Here is an 18349-nt window from a genome sequence, read left to right as displayed (position 1 = left end):
GTGATTTACTCAAGGAATCTTTATTGCATTTCATTATAAACCACTGAATCTAATATACAAAGAAGATTACTTTAATTATAAGTGAACAAAAGAAAGATCTACTCTATGTTCCCACTAGGCAACTAGCAGCAACATGCACCTTCTCCATCTAATGTGGTTACATAAAGTAATTAAATTTGGTAGTTCTAATGGGAAGAGCAGTTAACTATAATACACCCAAGAGAAATTGGCATTAGATGGATTTGTTAGGTGCTGTGGTATCTGTTCTCAGCATTTTTTTCTTGCGCTGGGGAAACTCATGAGATAGCCAAAGGTAGGCAGAGGGTTCAGATGATGGACTGCTGATCTCCTCATCTCTTCTTTAACCAATTTCACTGCACTCAGTGCTGCCCTCTGGAAGTTCATCTGATAGCAGAGAACTGTGGTGGTCCTGTTCGCTTGCAGACCCATGCATGGCTTGTTTTTGTTTTACAGAGTGAAGTGCTTTGGTGCCATTCACTGTTTTGTACTTTACTGGTATTTCACCAGAATGAGTAAATCATCCTGGGCAGACAATTTTCTGAGGAAGAAAAAGGAAAGCTCAGTCCAAGGTGACATCCTAGAGGAAGAGCTCCCTGCCACTGTGTTCTTCCCTGTTAAGTGGACATCTGACAACTGAGTGAAGGTTTGATAAGGAGAGGGATTCCTCCATGTCTGTCATAGTGTGGCTTGGGAGGCAACATGGGGTAACATGGTGCCTTCCCACTGTCACAACTGAGACAGTCCTGGGTATGCCCTGGGGCAGAAGGACAGCTGTCAGGAGGTTTAAGTGCCTACAGCCTCTGTGCCCTGGTAGGGTCAAGTATCTGATGAGAATCTGTTCTGTGCCGTTCCCCTGTGAGTCTCTGCCAACCCAGGAACCATCAAAACTGACTTCAACTGGTTCGGGAGCACAGGACTAGCTGATACAAAAAGTCAAACGGATAAAAAAATTGTTTCCTCCCTCTTCTTGTGCATCAGTTCAGTCAACACTGAAATGCAGCGATCAACCAGTAATCTTTGTGGTCAGAAGTCTTCAGATGAAAAAAAAAATATATGGTATTAATAAGTTATTATGTTCCCTAGAGGAGACAAAGGGATCACAATAAGGAAGTAAAACTTTGTAGAAAACATGAATTACTCTACTCTATCAATACTGAATAGAGAACAGTCACATAACTCCCTTTCACAGAAAATTAAAAACTTGCTATTTCAAGATTTGGACAACATAGTCTGCTAATCCTCTTGACTTCAAGGTTAAACCCAATCAGCTGTGAATTTCATTGAGGTTACTAGTAAATCTTAATTTCAGTTACATTTTTTGCAGTAATCGTATTGCTGCTCTCAGTTCTGTCAGTTGCTTGAGCTGACAGAGCTGGCCGGTTTTCCTGACCTGTCTGCTGTGTCCTGGCACTCGTTCCTCTGCTTGCATAAACCTCCACTCATATTCGTACCACTGCCCTTGACTGATGTGCAGTGCTGGGTGATTACATATTGCAGACAAGACAGAGATATCGCAAACGTATTTACTTAATGTCGCTGCCTTTGGCTCTCCTTTGTGCCAGAAAGACTCTGCCCACTGTAAGAAGCTAGCTTGTTTTCCAGAAGGCAGGACAGTAGATGACCTTCTGACTCCTCCAGGCCACTGCAGGTATCTATGTCATATAGACCCTACTTGTGGATTTTTCAAGTTGCATTTTCACACGAGCTAGTCTGTTTGTCTTGTGATCTTTGAAGAAGGCTGTTCCACAGACTTCGCTGCTCCAGTGGTTTGAGATTTGCTTCTCATTCCCAGCCAAAATTTATTATGGGTAGTTTATACTCATTTGTTCTTGTGCCAGCATTGTCCTTCAGTTTAAACAGTTTTTCTCCTTCCCTAGTGTTTACCCCCTCTGATGTATTTATAGACTACAACCATATCCCCTCTTGGCCTTTCTTTAGCTAGGCTAAACAGCTGAGTGCCTTTGGTCTCCTCTGAGAGCATAGGCTTTCCATTCCCTTATTTGGCTTAATAGCCCTGCTCTGCAGCCATTGTAGCCCAAAATCCCTGTTCCTCAGCATGCTTTCCTGACCATATACTAAGGTAATCCAGGTGAGCCCTCATATTTCCAAAACCTGCTGTGTTTTCATTAATAGTATTGGTACTTCACCATCCCTGGACTCACCAGATCACTCTCAACAGGTACACTAGAAAGCATTACGTGTCTCCCGCATGACATGTCACATTTGTGTTTTCCTGTTATCTTATGACTATGTAAGATTTCCAGCTCTTCTTCCTGCTCCATCATTTCTAGTTAAAAGCATCAATTCTTCCTACTGGTCCCTCATATATTACATTTTGCAATAATGAATTTCTTCTCTTTGCACCATTCCAGTGCTAAAATTATCCCATTCTTCTTGTGTGGTAGTCTTAGCTTGCCAGCTGATGGTGCCTCTCACCTTGGTGTCATTGATAACTGCACTACTTTGAGATTATGCATCATGGTTATTAATGAAAAAGTGCAACTGCATACATCCCAAGACTCATCTTGGAAGAGTCCTACTGTAATCACCTTTCACGTGAGATTTCCCCTTTCATTTCAATCCATGATTCTGAAAGAGAAAATATCTGTGTGACTCTTCTAGCACATCCTCTAGAGAAATGATTTGCTTTGATTTTAATCAAATATATCTAATAGATCTAAATACCTGTTAAAAATGAGTACTTATGTGCTGGTTTGAAAGCCAGAGCAGGCAGACTTTCTACAGGGTTTCCATATAAGGTCAGTTCTGCCAAGAAAACTTCAGTTCTAACCTTTAACATTTCTACAACTTTAGTCTGAGATCTCTCTTTAGCAGCACTTGCCAATTGTGGTACTCAAGTCGGGGTGTGAGCAGATGTGTTTTGCTCTGCTTCAGTCTCCCAGTGGATTATGAAGCCAAATTCAAGATTCAAATGACTACACTTATTTTTCAGACTTGGTAACTTTTTTTTAATGTGAATTTGGAATGGGATGAAAATTCTTTTGTGTTCTGGCCTGTGTCCATCAGATCTTTGCCTGCAGATGAATACCAAAAATGATATTTGTACCCTTTACATTAAAAACATGTGAGACTATAAATATCTTGTAGTCCTAAAACATTCCTTCTAGTTCTTCAATTAAGACTGTGATACTACTGCAACATCTCCCTGTGATTCCTAACAAAGATCTGACTGTCTTCTCTTCTTCTTTGTGCAAAAGGGCTTAGAGACTTTTTGAGAAGTTGGTGCTGACATCCCACAAACCAAAGAACAGAGCTACTTCTCTTTTAGGCTCAAATAGAGCCACAGAGAAGAAATTACTGAATATTTAGCTGCCTTTTTGATGACACGAAAAGCAGTCCTTGTCCTCCTTTCCATGAGCAGTTCAAGTTCTGGATATTCAGTGTTAGCAGCTAATTCTTCTGAGTATGTTGTATAAATTAGAACTGAATTAACTGAATGAGAACTAGTTCCTTTAAAAAGAAGAGGAAAATGGAAGGGGAAAAAGAAGAGGAAAAAAACCTTCAGAAATATAAACTCAGTCTAGTTAAGTTTGTCCTCTGAATTATAATTTAGCTCTTTTTAATGAATATTATAGCCTTGTCTGATCTGAAGAATAAGCTTTCATCTTTGCATATTGAGGGCTGGCTGAAAAACCTTGACTTAGTGCTGCATCTGAGATGTTGTAAAGCCAAGGATCAGATACTCCTGTGACACCCCAAGCTTCTCTGTGCTTACTTGGTGGACTTGCTTATCATGGATGCAGCTCTAATAATAATTGATTTGAAGATTTGTCTGCTGAGCGATCAGGTAGAAAAGGCTTTATTTTGGCATGAGGTTGCATTTTTCCAGCTATTTTTGCTAAAATGAAGGAACTCCACATCAAGAAGAAGTTACATGACTCAATCTGACATTGGATGTTGAGCAAACTGAGACCATATTCTCCTTAAGCAGTTTTGTGAGACTAGCCTCCGATATTTCTGTTTCTGCCTGACACCAGACCACGAATTTGGAGTTTGCTCAGTCACTGTCTGGACTCCAGAGATGATATTGGCTAGATTTCCACAGCTTGTATAGAGACAGTAAACTTTAGGTTTCTGAATCCAGAGTTTTCTGTAGGTAACTAATGTGGAGAGTTTGATATTAAAATGATCCCTTCCTGAGCTGTTGTCAAAGGATGTAACTTGTTAAAGGTTAATTCTAGATTCAAAGCATGCAGTATGTGCCTGCACACGTGCTCTGACCCAGTTAGCCCCATTGCTCTGTTCAGCCAAAACTGGGGGCTGTAGCTGTGAATGCCCAGTGGCAGATCCCTTTCTTCGAGGAAGCTCCTTCTGATCTGAACCCAGCAAAGGGAACACTTTTGCTGGTCTCCATCTCTCCTGTCAATACAAGACACAGGCTGAGGATAAGCAGAGCCAGACAGCTGGGTCCCCAGTGCATGCAGAGCCCATGGTGTCAGTCAGAGATGTCCCTGGGATCTGCAGCCCCCAAGCCAACCTACTGGCTAGTGCAGAGTCACAGTGTGCACCCAGGTGCCTGGAGCCAAGCTTCTCTCCCTTTACTCCCTTCCCAGGGCATCATCTGTTGCTGAGAAACTTGGATGTAGGAAGCATCCAAACCAAAAGCACAGGGAGGGGACTGTACCAGACAGCAGCTGGTTAGCACCTCAAAGGGAAGACTGAGTTCCTTGTATCTGACAACTGAGATGCAGGCAGTCGCTTTATTGACAGAATTAGTTCATATTCCAGTCCATCATGTGTACAGATAATGCACTCTGGGATTAAGCTACTATAGCAATAAATTTCCTAACCTAATTTTAAAAGATAAAAGCTCCAGTGAAGTGAGGCTTCATGGCACACTCCACTCCATTCAATTTCCAGTGCTTCAGGGGAGCAGGCAAGAAAGCCCTCCCTCAGGTTGCTGCTCTGCACCTCTGACCTCCTCCTCTGAAAGCAAATCTTCCAGGGAAGGAAGTAGAGCAGCACTAAATCTTTCCTCCCTCTAGGTACCAGGATCTGCTGTCACTCTTTGCAGCTCACGTGAGAGGTCATACATAGCAGGGCTCTGAGAAGCCCTTTGAGTAAAATAAGGAGGAGTGCTGTCCTGCCTCCCCTTGTCCCCTCCCTCCCCACTTCAGTTCCTGACCACCCTACTCTCCCCATGAGTTTTGCACAGCCACAAGCACTGCCAGTCCAGTCCCTGGACCTTTGAACTGGAAACAGGCATAGCTTCCGGTGGCACACGAGATGCTGATTTCCACAGGCTGTCGTACCTCAGCATCAGAAGGAGGAGGGAGAGAGCAGCCTGTGGCACAGCAGTGCTGGGTAACATCTTAGGGCTTTGTTCATGTTTTGGAGTGAGGGAGGGCTGAATGCACTGGGCATCGCAGAAGGTCTGATGGTGTCTGGGGATTGCTTAGTACCCACAGACCTCCTGTGGCAGCAACAGAGGGACAGAGATGGCAGCCAGTAAGGAAACCCCAAGAGCTGAGCATTTTAGGCTGGATGGCAGCTCACACCTCATCAGGGGAACTTTTGAAGTTGTCCATCTCTGCAGCCTCAGATGTGGAAATGGCTCTACCACAGTGTGGTCAAGCCCCAGGGGACGAGGTGGTTGCGTGTGCATAGGGCAGCTGTGCACGGAGGCAGTCAGGTGTTCTGTGCTCCCCACCCCCGCAAGGCATTGCAAGTCACAGAATGAGAAAATAGTTTGGGTTGCAAGGGACCTTTAAAGGTCGTCTAGTCCAACCCCCAAGTCTTAACAGGTCATTGATTTTCATTCATGATTGAGCTGCCTTGCATTGCTAGTGAGACCAGAATTTCTTATGCAACTTCACTGAATTAAATTCTTCTTCTGGCCATGTTGTAAGGATGGCATTGTTAGAAACCACAGGCATGAAGCCCATGTAATACTGGTGGCAATTGCTTTATTTCTCTTGGCCATGGAAGGGAAGTTCACAAGCTACACCAAACTTCCCTGAGCGATTGGTTGTCTTCACATTTGAAAAGGCAGCATTTACATAGCAGGCTCCAGCAGCGTTCTTGGTATGTGCTAGTTTAACATGATTTTAAATCATTAATCAGGACAAAAAAATATCCATGTGTTAGTGTGTTGTCTTCCTTTTTGAAGGCCAAAATGTACAATGCTCCGAACAGTGTGCTAAAAGCATCTGTGTTAAGGAGACAGTGGCATCTTGTTCATTTGGAAACCCGCACAAAAAATACACATAGTTTCTATATGACTAAAATCCAAATAAATTAGTACTGTTTGTGCTGTTTGAGTGCTTACAGTGCAGTTCAAAGGGAAATCACACAAAAAAAGGTAATGTTCTCAGGCACTCATGGCCTGCCCATAATTGTTGCCTGCACAGAAAGATGCACCAGCCTATTTACTTGTACCAGCCTAACAGTTGGTCTCCAGCCAGCAGCTGAAGTTCACCCCAGTTCTATGTGAACCTCAGACAAGGTTTACAGGAAGTCTTCAAAAATACTAGTTGATGGTTTCAGTAGAGTTCAGCAGCACCACCTCCCCAGCCCTTCCTTTGTCTGCTTATTTTCATATCTTCATTTCACCATGCGTATTTCAAAGAGGAGTGTTTGCAATTTTTTTATGAACCACTGTTGATAATAGGAAGTTGAGTGGACAAATGCTTTTTGTCTGGATTCTTTGGCCTATAGGCACATTGCTTACAAGCTCCCATTTAAAATAGCTGTCACACAGGTGTATAAAGCGCTCAGAAAAACCCTTTCCTTCAGTGCTGGCTCTTGGTGCAAGCGGTTCCAGTCATCTGGTTATGAGTTCTGTGCGCAACACATCCCTGTTATCCCCCTCCCCCCTTGCCTCAGCTTATCCTGCCCCTATCTGCTGTGATTTTTATTTTATTGGGCTTTGTTTGATTAATGGTCTTCTCCTCCACTTGTGCCTGAGGATCTGCAATGTCTGGTGGGATGAAAGGTGGGGTGGACAATCCAAGCCATGGCCACAGGCAGGACGGTGTTAGAAGAGGCACTGGTGGCAGCAGACCAACGAGTAGGGTATGATAAGGGAAGGTGTTTTTAAGGAATCACATCAGTTTCTGTCAGGTCTCCCTCAGCCAAGCCAAGGAGTTCTCCAGGCACAGTTCTTCAAGATCTTCCAGAAATGCTGCTGGTAGCTGCTGGGCTTCATTCTGGCGTAAGCAGCTATCACTTCACTGATCTAAGGGAGGAAGACAGCTGTATGTTAGGGGAGGATCTGGCCCACTTCCATCATGCTGCGTTGCCATTTTCCACAAAAGCATTTACCAGGAATTGTTCCAGCCCCTTGCCAAAAAAAGAGCAGTTTTTCTTCCTTCAAATAAGAGTGAATGTAGAATATGAACTACATATACGTATTCTTATACATATGGTAGGTTCTCACAATAAATGGCACATGGCACATTTATTGTAGGATGAAATTATATTAGAGGGACCAGCACACACGTCGAAGCTTTGATTGTAAACTTCCAGATCAGAGAAGGAGATGAGCAATCTTTATGTTCAATTATAACTGCAGATATTTCCTTTTTCCTAAGCTAGTGTCTGTTACCATGGCCACAACCCTCAGAATTTTCTAGCTATTTTAAAATCATTACTAGGAGTGAAAGAACAGATGTTTAATTACATTCTTCTTATTCCATTCACTAGGTACAGCTGACATTTTAGGACTTCTCTGTAAAAAAACTAATCCTTTTTTATTGTTTATCATTTTCCTAGGGAAAAATAGAAAGAAGTTAATTAATATGTGCCAGTATGCGTTTTGTATACAAATTCTAAGTATGGGTGAGGAAACCAGTTTCTTGACATTTTAAAGGCTGATTATTAGACTGGTATCAGCAGCAGTCAGAGATAAGTGAAAGCCATGCCGTAGGAAATAGACCAGAAGCTGCCAGTTCTTGTCCTGGCCCCTGACAGTCCCAAAGGACCGAGCATTTGAACACTGTGGTTTCCATCCAAAGAGACACTGTTGAGCCAGAGCCCCTGTCTCCATGTACTTGCACATCACCAGCAGAGTCCTGCATGGGCCCTGCTGCTCAGGTGTTATGACTGTAGCTACACTCTCAGTGTCCCCACTGTGCATACAATCCTCTGGGATTTACCAAAACACAAGACCTCACAAGAAACTTCTTCTCCACCACATTGTGGCATTTCATGGTTTGTGACGAGAGACAGTAATTACTTAGGAGATTGCTCAGCCAACAGGACTGCAGTACATGGGGTCCCCTAGATCTCTCATGGAGTGCTCATACTATGTTCCTCTTGTTACCATTTGTTACCACTTGTGTCACAGTATAGAAGATCTGCTCATTAAAGGTTTCTGGACATAGAGTTGCCTAAGTTTAAGTTTTTGTCTCTAATGGTGGTGATCCCAGTATGTGATGAATGTGATGCCTTGGCATCTCCCTGTGCACACCTCCCTGACAGACTCTCTCAGGCCAAAGGAACAACTTGATCATAAGAAAGATCATGTATGATGTGCTGAATCCTACTGAGACTGGTATGTAACTTGGTTTACACCGAGAAATGTGTCAAAAACATAACCTCAGATGTCTGCACCCTTCCAGGGAAAAATGGCTGCGAGCAGGCACTTTTGGATGTTTGGCTTGAGCACATTTGGATGGAGGGATCCTACTTCTCATTCCTCTCTTACTTTAACTATCTAAACTTATTTAGATCTGTGTCTTGTAGCTCTGTGCCTGAGCTCTTCACCAAAGACTTCCTTGGTGGACTGAAGTGTTGGGAAGGTGAATGCCCTAGGGAAGTGCATCATGAGATGTGAATTCACATCTCCATATTCAGGCTGCTCTCCCATTCCCTTCCACAGGCAGTTGCTCTAGACAAATGTTGTTTAACTCTCTCTTTAGTATTTTCTTGACTTGGAGCTGCTAGATATCAGCTTTCTGACAAGTTAGGAGATTTCATTGTTTTGCTGTTGTTGCTCAGCTCCTCTTGGCGGTGGAGTTTGCTCTAGCTAGTACTGTTAATAACTTGAAGCTATTCGTGTACTAAGCTGATCATAATCTCATCAACGATTATGCTGATGAACACTGATTTTAATATTGTGCAAACTGGAGCAAAGAACAGTGCTGTCTTTCCCTCAAAAGCAGACCTCAGGCTATGAAGGGAAACCCAGCATGGAATTCTCACTGAAACCCCAAATGGAAACAGAGATGCCGAGAGGGGGAATTTAGGTCAAGGCCAGTGGCTGCAGAAAGTCACACAATGAGAGAGGTGGTCAGTGTCCAGCAGCTTCTCCCCATCCCTGCTACCGTGTAATGCTTACAGGATCTCACCCGCACAGCTGCTGCAGGGCAGGCAGGGGAAGAGCTGACCAGCAATGGATGTGCCTCTCAGCCATGGTGGGGAGTAGGCTGGCTGCCCAACAGCCCCCTCTGACCGTGGTTGGCTGTCATGCTGCCTTTATTTTTGGTTGTGCAATTATTTTGCTAAGTTGCAATCCCTTGTGTTGCTGAAAAAGCTGCTTTTGTCTATGCAGCCTCTGTAATTAAATATGTCCCCTCTCATTATATCATGCCTGCAGTGCACTATCCACTATCCAAAACTTCCATGTCCTTACAGTTTTTCCCGTTTGCCTGTTTCTCACAGGTGTCAGTGTCATTTCCGTGGTGGCAGTGAGTCCAGCTGATAGAGGGCTTGAGCTTTGGGCTTTAGGAACTGATTCTTCCTACAACAGTAGTATAATGCTACAGACTTATTCTGAATAATTTGGTGAGTTATCCTAAACAACTCAGCCACCTAGCCTGGCTGGTCGGTATAGGACAGAAACAGCCTGCTACCTACGTAGAGCAGAAACATAATCACCCTGAAGCAGGACAGGAGGCAGGAGGGCGTCCATTCAGCGGGCAGCACATTCTTAGGCAATCCATTACTTAAGGCACATTTTTATTTTGCGGTGATGGAAGAGAAGCAAGTGCCTTGCTTCCAACATCTGCTTCACGCTCCATGCATGACTGATCACATCTCTTACTGCAGCAGCTCCACAGAGCTGCAGCCCCAAGGTCATGTGAAGGTGCTGTTGGTTCTGTGCAAAGCAGCTCTCACAGCTGACCTCGGATCTGTCCCGTCTAACAGTTCTGAGGGACCCATTTGGTTCTCTCCTCAGGGCATTCACAATTCAGTCTGCCATCCCACTTCTGCAGCCTGTTTCCCACTCTGGCTTTGTACTGACCTACCTGGTAACCTAATCAGTAGGTGTCATGTTTCTCCTTCGGGAAGTGTATCCATCTTTCTATATTATTGACGTTAATGCTCTATACATACACATCTATTGTATACATGTACATATACATACATAGTGTGAAAAGACAAAGGTGAATTTTCAAAGTCAAATGGTTGGAAATGTTGAAATTTAGATGATCTGTGCTTTTATCTCTCAGCTCTTCTGGTTTGCATCTACTTTCATATAATAAGAGCATATATATTAATGCAGTTGAGTATTAATTCCCATTATGCTTCATTTTTGTGACACCCCCTTGGAAAGTAGTTGCAGAAATCCAAGAGTGGATAATCTTTATGAATAAGGAAGATTGCTTTAGAAGGGGAATTTACTTATAATTCAAAAGCTGCGTACCTGTGAGTCTTTAATTCAGTGCTTCCTCAGATGTAGAGAGGATCTTGCAAATTGGTGGAATCTCCCCTGCATTGCATCTCAACTCCCCCCCCCCCCCAGAAAAAAAAAGTTTGAGTGTACAAGGGCCTTCCATTCATTACTATCCCATAAAGTGTAACTTCTCCTGTTTAATTGTGTGTGGTCCTGTAACTATCTCAAGAACTATCTGGAGAGCTTCCTATTTTGAACAACCCAATCTGTGTGTCTTTCTCAGAAAGAAGATGCATCCTTGTTCCATGGTGATTACAATGCACCTTTCAGTATGGTCTCAGTGCGTTTCTAGAAGATCATCTCATTGAGGAGCCATAGTTTCCTGTGGATGTTTTTCTGTGGATGAACAACTCTAGATATTTTTCAGTCAAATTTTAGTTAAACATGCTTCTGTTGTCAGCTAGCTTTGTAAATGAATGGGTTTGGAATATATAAGAGCTGCAGAGCTCCCAGATGAAAACCTTGATGTCTCAAATGGCCATTCAATGGATACGAGAGTGGTAATCTGCTGAGATAGACTTCTGCAGAAAAAAAATCAACAGAATGATGCTTTTTTATTTGAGATTACTTTCAAAGTTCACATACAGGGGCTCCTTTCTTTGAGCATCTCACGCATATTCTGAAGAAAAAATACTTTAAAGATAAACCTGAGCTGTCTGATCTTCCCTGAGCACCCTTGTTTACTTTGAGCGCACTTCAAAGCTGTGCCTAAAAGGACTGGTATTTAATAAAGAGTAAAATTAGATTCTAGGTGAAATGTGTAACATACTGGGATGTCCATGCTTGTGATTTTCCAGGGGGAGCTGAACAGCACATGCTGTGCTCAGTGTAAGGCCCCACATGCTGCCTGGCACAGAGGGCATTTGGAGGTATGTCCTTAAGTGGCGGGTACATGTTTGGAAGTTCTGCCTTCTACCTTGGGGAAGAAAGAAAGAAATCCTCTGCATGTGTGTGTAGATGAACAACTCAGACCTCCTAGCTGGTAAGATGATGGCAAAACTGAACGTCTGCTTGTCTGCGAGGTGTGTGTGTTTAGCCCTGTTACAGCTCTCGGGGTTGCTGTCTCCTTTTTTTCATCGTAATCAATCAAGAATTAGGCAAGTGATCATGTGTGCATGGACATACCTCCCCACAGAGTGTGGAACAAGTGTCACCATGATGGTTTAAGAGTTTAAGAGATTTGTAAGGGAGATAATATTTTATTACATTAGTTTCATATGCTGTGAAAAAGCAGAATGTACCTTTGGCATACACTGTTGAGTGTTACAGGCTGGCATCTACTTAGAAAAATCAGTAAAGAATTTCTGCCCAGACTGTAATGAGGTCACCTGGAAATAAATTTTTTCCTGAGGTCTCCCACTTGGCTTCAAGTAGCCTCCATCCTTGCCCAGTTCATCACCTGAATTCAACTGTCCCAAGAACCAAGTAGCATCAGGTGAAATCAAGCCTTTCCAAAGCCCCTGGTAGTCTTCAAAACCAGCAGGTTTTCAAGATAAGACTGCTCCGCAGAGGTTAATGACAACCTCCTTCTCCGCTAATATCCTGCTTTGCTCCAAATGTGCTAATTACCCTTTTCTGTCAGCTTGTAGTGCATTAGCAGTGATAAATTTACAAGCCACCTGTTTCTCTCCTGTGTTTAGTTTGGAGCTAACTCATCAGGTGGTCAAAGACTCTCCTTCACAAACACAGCTTCTTAGCAGTGGTATTTAACCTCTCTCATCCAGTTCTACAATATTTCGCCTTTTCTGTCCATATCACATGCAAAATTTGGTGAAGACACCCAAGTTTTGTGCCAGTGAGAATTACCTGCTGGTCCCTGCTGAGGAGCAGCACGTGGGGCCTCTCAGGAGCACTAAAATAGACCTCTAGTCAGAAAGGAAGCCCATTACTGGATTTCCAGGTGCATACCTAAGCAGTGGGTGGAGAAGGGTGCATGAAACTTGTTTAGAAAGGCCTGGTTTTTTCCCTGCAAAAGCAACAGGAACAATCTAAGTGATGAGACACTCATTATTTCATAGCAGCTCCCCAGCTTTCAACTTTGTGCTTGAGGTGGCGACAACTCCTGTGGTAGGGCTCCATCAGAGCATGTCACTGCCAGTTGGTGTCTGCACCTCTTGGCCCATACAGGTTTGTTATCACTTGCTAGCCACATGCTAAACCTAATTATGGCTAGCCAGCATCATGGAGCATGGCTTGTTCTCCGTGTACTCATGTTCCTGGTAGCTGGTAGCCCCTGCTAGCGGTCCTAGTATGTCCATGTCCTCAACTCCTTTGGAAGGTTCTATGGATACGTGGGCAAGAAGACTGCTTCCAGGTCTCTGTGAGATAAATTGGGATTTATGCAGGGACTGGGAATTGAGGGCTCGTCATGGGACACCCCCACCCACACAGCACTGATGCCCACTTGTTTCTGTGCACATATAAAACTCAGAATATAGAGATCTCATCGTTTAAGTGAAGTACGTGTAGTTGAACTTTGGCCTCCACTGCTTTGACTACCGAAGAAAACAAGGGTCTAAAAATAAGGAAATGTTTGCCTCTTGGAAATTTTCTAAGCAATTAATCTAAGAATTATTGATGTTTCTAATTTTGTCTGCAGAGGGAGGACCATCAGTCACACTCAAAAATGCCAGCTCTTTGCTGATAGCTCATAAAGTGGAATGGCTTTTTAATGAAGTTGCCAGAAGAAAGGTTTGCTGCCAAAATCAAGGATATTGCTCTATCCCACTCCTACTCCTTCATCAGGGAAACTTCCAAGAAAATTCTGGCTTTCTCCCAAAGATGTTGTGTGGGATTTTTTTTTTCTTTTTTTAATTTGAGTGCCTGGAAACCAACTCCAAAGCCAACTTTACTGTCAACCTTTTAAAAATCAGAGTAATGACAATATATGCTAATAGGAGGTTTCACTAATCAGTATGAGATCACTGAAACCAGTTCCCATCTGATCACACATGAGTGAATGTGTGTGGGTTTGAACTGTGTTCATGATATGATGATAGCTACATCTTTCATTTAGAGTGAGATCAAATGGATCATACCAAGGCTGGGTGGTAAACTGTTGGTAAGTGACTGTTTTATCATCCTGTGGAGACTAATGTGAGAACATCCTTATTTTAATTTAACCAAGTGTTACATTTTACAGCACCTTGCAATGAACTTTGTACTGTTTCTTTATGACTGCCTCCCTTTCCTAAAACATTCATTAAAAAGCAGTGAGCCTTGTAAGATACATCTTTCTTTTAAAAAGGAAAAAAAAAAACAAGTAGAAAATCAGAAGTTTTTATATATATTTGCACAGTTATCAATTTCTTAATCTTTCTTGGAGGATTCCTTTGGCAATTCACAGGAGGATCCCTGTTTTGCTCACTGTGATTTTCCAGTGAATTCATTAGAACATCAAGATATGAGACATATTTGGTGGAACAGGATGTGCTTTTATTATTGAATAAGTGATTTGTATGGTGATTTTATATGGTGCTTTACAAACAATTCTTCAGTGTTCATCTTGCTTCTAAGCAGTGGAGTTTCACTGGTTTTCGTAACATTGGTAGCAGAGGAGAGAATTAGGAAATATTTGATGCATGAAATGAAGAGGAAGTATGGAATGTCTGGGCAGTGGGTTGGGACAGAACTTATTTGTGAAGAAATGGAAGGGAGAATTGTCAGCTGAAGATATTTTAAGGACATCTTAAGAGCTATATGTAGCAAGCAGGGAGGGGGAGACATTTAAAATGTAATTTATTTTATATTTTTATATATGAATATTTAGAATACATTTTTATACTGCATGATACTGAGAATGCAAGAAGTTAAGGTTACTGTAGAAAGAATGGGCCATATGGGGCATATGGAGCCAGAAAAGATACTGGAATAAATAATGCCAGAGACAGAAGTCTCTATCTGTGAGATTATGATTACATAAGAACATACAGCGCTGAAGGGATCTGAAATATTGGTCATCACGTAACTGGTGAATCTTCCATTAGCTACAGGCAAAATGTTCTCATTAGAGTCAGCATCTCTCATACTTGCATACATCTCCACTCCTCTCCATGTCTGAAAAGTAATGCTTCCCAGGAAAAGAATCAGATCTCTGCCATGACGGCAAATGCAGCAAGGCAAATCATGGTAGATGAAATGGTAATAATTTTCTAGTCATGAGATAGCAAATACATCTTCCTTAAGTGTTTCTTTTGGATGATTTAATTAGAAAAAGACGCAGAGATTAAGCCCATAGATGGCATCCTTCCAAGGTTTCCAAACCCTGTTGCTTCAGACGTAATATATTTCATTGTTAGGATACTATTTTGACACAGGGTAAGGTGTGAAAAATGCCAATATTTGCAAATGTTAATAGAAGGAATAGACACACATAGTAAACACAGAAAAATTTAAGGGAAATTTTTTTTATGACATGGACTTTTTCAAAGATAATAGAAAAAGTAAAAAGGTTGTGTTTGTTTCAGGGAGCTAAGAAATAGTTGTGAAAAGTAAGAGGTAAGGGGAAAGGATGAATAAAACATCAAAGAAAGGACAAAGTTTTATAGACTAACACAATGAGTAAGTCCTAGGAAATGAAAAATGGAGAGAGGCATTAGAAGTCACATACAAGAAATCTCAGAAACGCTGACATCCTGAGAACAGCATAGAGGCAAAAGTAAACCATCCTAAAAGTGTAATAGGATCAGCATTTCTGTTTATTTACAGTCACTAGGAAGTGGTGAATAGTGACATTTTATTCCATGTTGGATAAAATCTGGTTTTCCTATAGTTAAACTTTAGAAAAAAGTTTTCTGGTTCTGCCACTTCTACTTTTCTACAACAATAATACAAATTGTTATTGACAGGAGAAAAAACAGTTCGTTTGTTTGAAAACAGTTATCTGATGGACTTTGTTTACTTCTTCAGAGGATGTTAGTCGTGAAGGCAGAGTGCTGTTAACCCGTTCTTTTGTGGAGGAATTCATCTTAGTTGAATTTACAGAAAATTGTCAGTGATGGCAGAAGAGTTTTCAATTGATAATTCATATTTTTCCATCCAGATCCTGGGCTTTATACAGTATTTCTCTTTGCAGTTTGTGTAATGCTATGAACTTGTAGATAATTATTGTTGAATTCTTGTGAACAATCTTTTTGCTACACTGATTATGACTGTATGATACATTGCCATTTCAAAGGTTCCTTTGTAAAACAGTATTGTTTATATGAGTGGCTACTACTTACACTTGATGTTGGTTTTTTTAGCAAGTAATAGCAAGAATATCAAGATTATACAAGCATTTCTTTACATGTGTGAGAGAGACAGATAAAGGAGCACAGCAAATTATTTTTGCACTTAATTTGTCAAATGTTTTTCTATGCCTCTTAAGGGAGTTTGCTTACCGACCTTTACCATGTTGTTCAAACTCCCAAATTCATTCCTGTTGAGTAATTTCTAAAATCAGGCAGCACGCTGTGTTATGCATGAAATAGCAGTTGGGTAAGACACGGGTCTGTGTTTTTCACGGCATGTTGTCAAGACTAGATGCCATTCTGACTTTCATGGTGTATAAAAATCAAAATCAAAATCTTCATCCAGTAACCTTATAAATTATCTCAAAGCTAAGTTTCCCAAGCTAAGCTTTTTCAGGTTTGCACACAAATGATGCTCAGAGAGAAAAGAAAGCAGCATCTCCACATTAAATGCCTGTTGTACACCCCTAGATCTAGCCCTCCCAGGCCAGGTGTCTTGGTAGAGTGGGGAAGAAGCAGGTGCTATAAGGTGGTTTGAGTAATCATCAGATTGTTAAAAAAAAAGAAGAGAGAGCATCATCACCAAAGATAACCCCATTCTTTTCCATGGAAGACTTTTCAGGGGGCGCAACAAAGCATCAGAATTGGGGTCCATGGCCTAGCTTAGAAAGGTGACTGTATTGTTGGGCCAGCCTGGGGGCAATTATGTGGTTTTCCCGTACCTTAGCTGCAGCATGAAGGTTATATCTGTGAAGACAAAGAAGTTTTAGGAAAATAGCAAAGACATTGTCTTAAACCAAAATTAAAATGTTGCTTTATTTTGTTTGTGCTAAGGTCTTTCATGTCAACAAAACTTCTCAAACACAAGTCATATTGTGACTCCCTTGGTTGAAGTTATCTTTGAAATCAAACAGATTTATTTTACTATTAATATTCAAAATCAGGCATTTATCATGGAACATATACTCTATTTAAATTATCATTTTAAAACCTTTGTAAAATAGAAGTAGCTTACTGCACTGCAGTTTGGGAATTACAAGTTCCCTTCAGATGTAGGAGCTGCAGGCTGTGCCATATGCCACTGGGAGGATGTTTTCTCATACATTCACAGGAAAATCTTGGATTTGAATGATGAATTCCGTGAACTTGGCAATAGAGCATGAAGAATAAAATAGAAGTGGCTAGCCTCAGTCTCCCCTAGACAATTTAAAGCTAGAAACTTGCCATATGTCATTGAGTGCCATGAGCAATGCCGAGCATTAGAATATCACCCTGTTTTGCAGCATTACATACTGCCCTAAGTCATTAATGCAAAGCAGATGGCTTTGTTGTTGATTAGAGCTGGTTAGAATCTGAAATTCCCATTCCAAAGGAAATTTTGACATTTATATTTGTTTTCACTGCAAATTGGAACAAAACATCAAAATTTCCCAGTGGGATGGAAGTTAAAAGGGAACTGGAAACACCGAGTTATTTGTTATTTGTTATTTGGCAATTAATTGTTTTCTCAGTAATATCAAACTACTGTAATTCTAAAATTAGTATCTGATATGAATGCCAAAACAAAATTATTGAAGTCACACTGAAACCTTTTTGCCTTGATAAAAGGAAAATATTAAGTTGAAACAATCAAGTCTGACATTTTCCCAGAATTTGTTTTCTTCAATGTGACAAAACATTTTGATTTCAGTTAAGCTGCATTACCTGATGGAAATGGGTTCTACTGAAAAAATGTTCACACAATGCTGTTGGTCTAGGGCCAGTAATTCACAGGATCATTTTGCAAGTTCAAGGATGTAAAAACGCTCAGAAATAAGACATGCACAAAGAGAAAATTAATGCAATATCTTCAGTTTAGAAACTTTTTTGAAGACTGCTTTAAAAACTCCTACAACTCCCACAAAATATATTTAGTCATCCAGACCCCTCTTTTATTAAGTCCCTTGTGTCCAGTGCTAAGTGCTGGACAAATCATCCCTGGTGTGGACCTTCATATTTATGAACTTGTAAACTGTGACATTATCTTTGTGCATCTTGTTTCCATCTCCTTAGCAAAATTCTGGTCTTGGCTGCCAGAACCTCCCACTCCCACTCTCCTGTTGCCTTCTTCCCTGGAGAAAGTTCCACTAACTCTCTTCAGTATGGAATAAAAACTTACAGTTTCTCTCCAGGTAGGAACATCCACAATAATTTCTTTTCCTATCATAAGAACATCTTTAAAAATATTCAGTTTGCCAGCTAATGGCTCAATTTTTTCCAGTAATGTGCTTTCATTTTTTTTCTGTCAACACCAAGTCTTTGCTGTGGGATAGGAGAAGACCATCTGTTACTTTTTTTAAGGGTAGACTAAGCACAAATGTCACTCTTTGGGAGTCACATGCTATTTATTTACAAAGATAAAAAAATCAAGATCATGAATTCACATCAGCTTCTCGTCTTACTTTGTGCAACAGTAGCT

General features: G+C 41.3%; 1 protein-coding gene across 2 annotated transcripts in view; it reads left to right on the top strand.

The window, feature by feature from the left end:
* Positions 1-18349, top strand: part of NCALD (neurocalcin delta) — a 47250-nt gene that overhangs the window by 12683 nt on the left and 16218 nt on the right. Inside the window, exon 1 of one of the 2 annotated variants that reach the window (XM_027883393.1) lies at positions 18039-18050. The exons of the other annotated variant lie outside the window; for it this stretch is intronic. The gene's annotated coding sequence lies outside the window, so the exon portion shown is untranslated. Of the gene's footprint in view, positions 1-18038; positions 18051-18349 lie in introns of those variants that run through there. 2 annotated transcript variants of the gene reach the window in all.

Source organism: Empidonax traillii, unplaced genomic scaffold (assembly GCF_003031625.1).
Source record: "Empidonax traillii isolate 1590-97213 ecotype Southwest subspecies unplaced genomic scaffold, ASM303162v1 scaffold126:size1624879, whole genome shotgun sequence".
In the NCBI taxonomy this organism is placed as follows: domain Eukaryota; kingdom Metazoa; phylum Chordata; class Aves; order Passeriformes; family Tyrannidae; genus Empidonax; species Empidonax traillii.
Note: the sequence above shows the minus strand (reverse complement) of the source record. Positions and strands in the feature narration are given on the sequence as shown.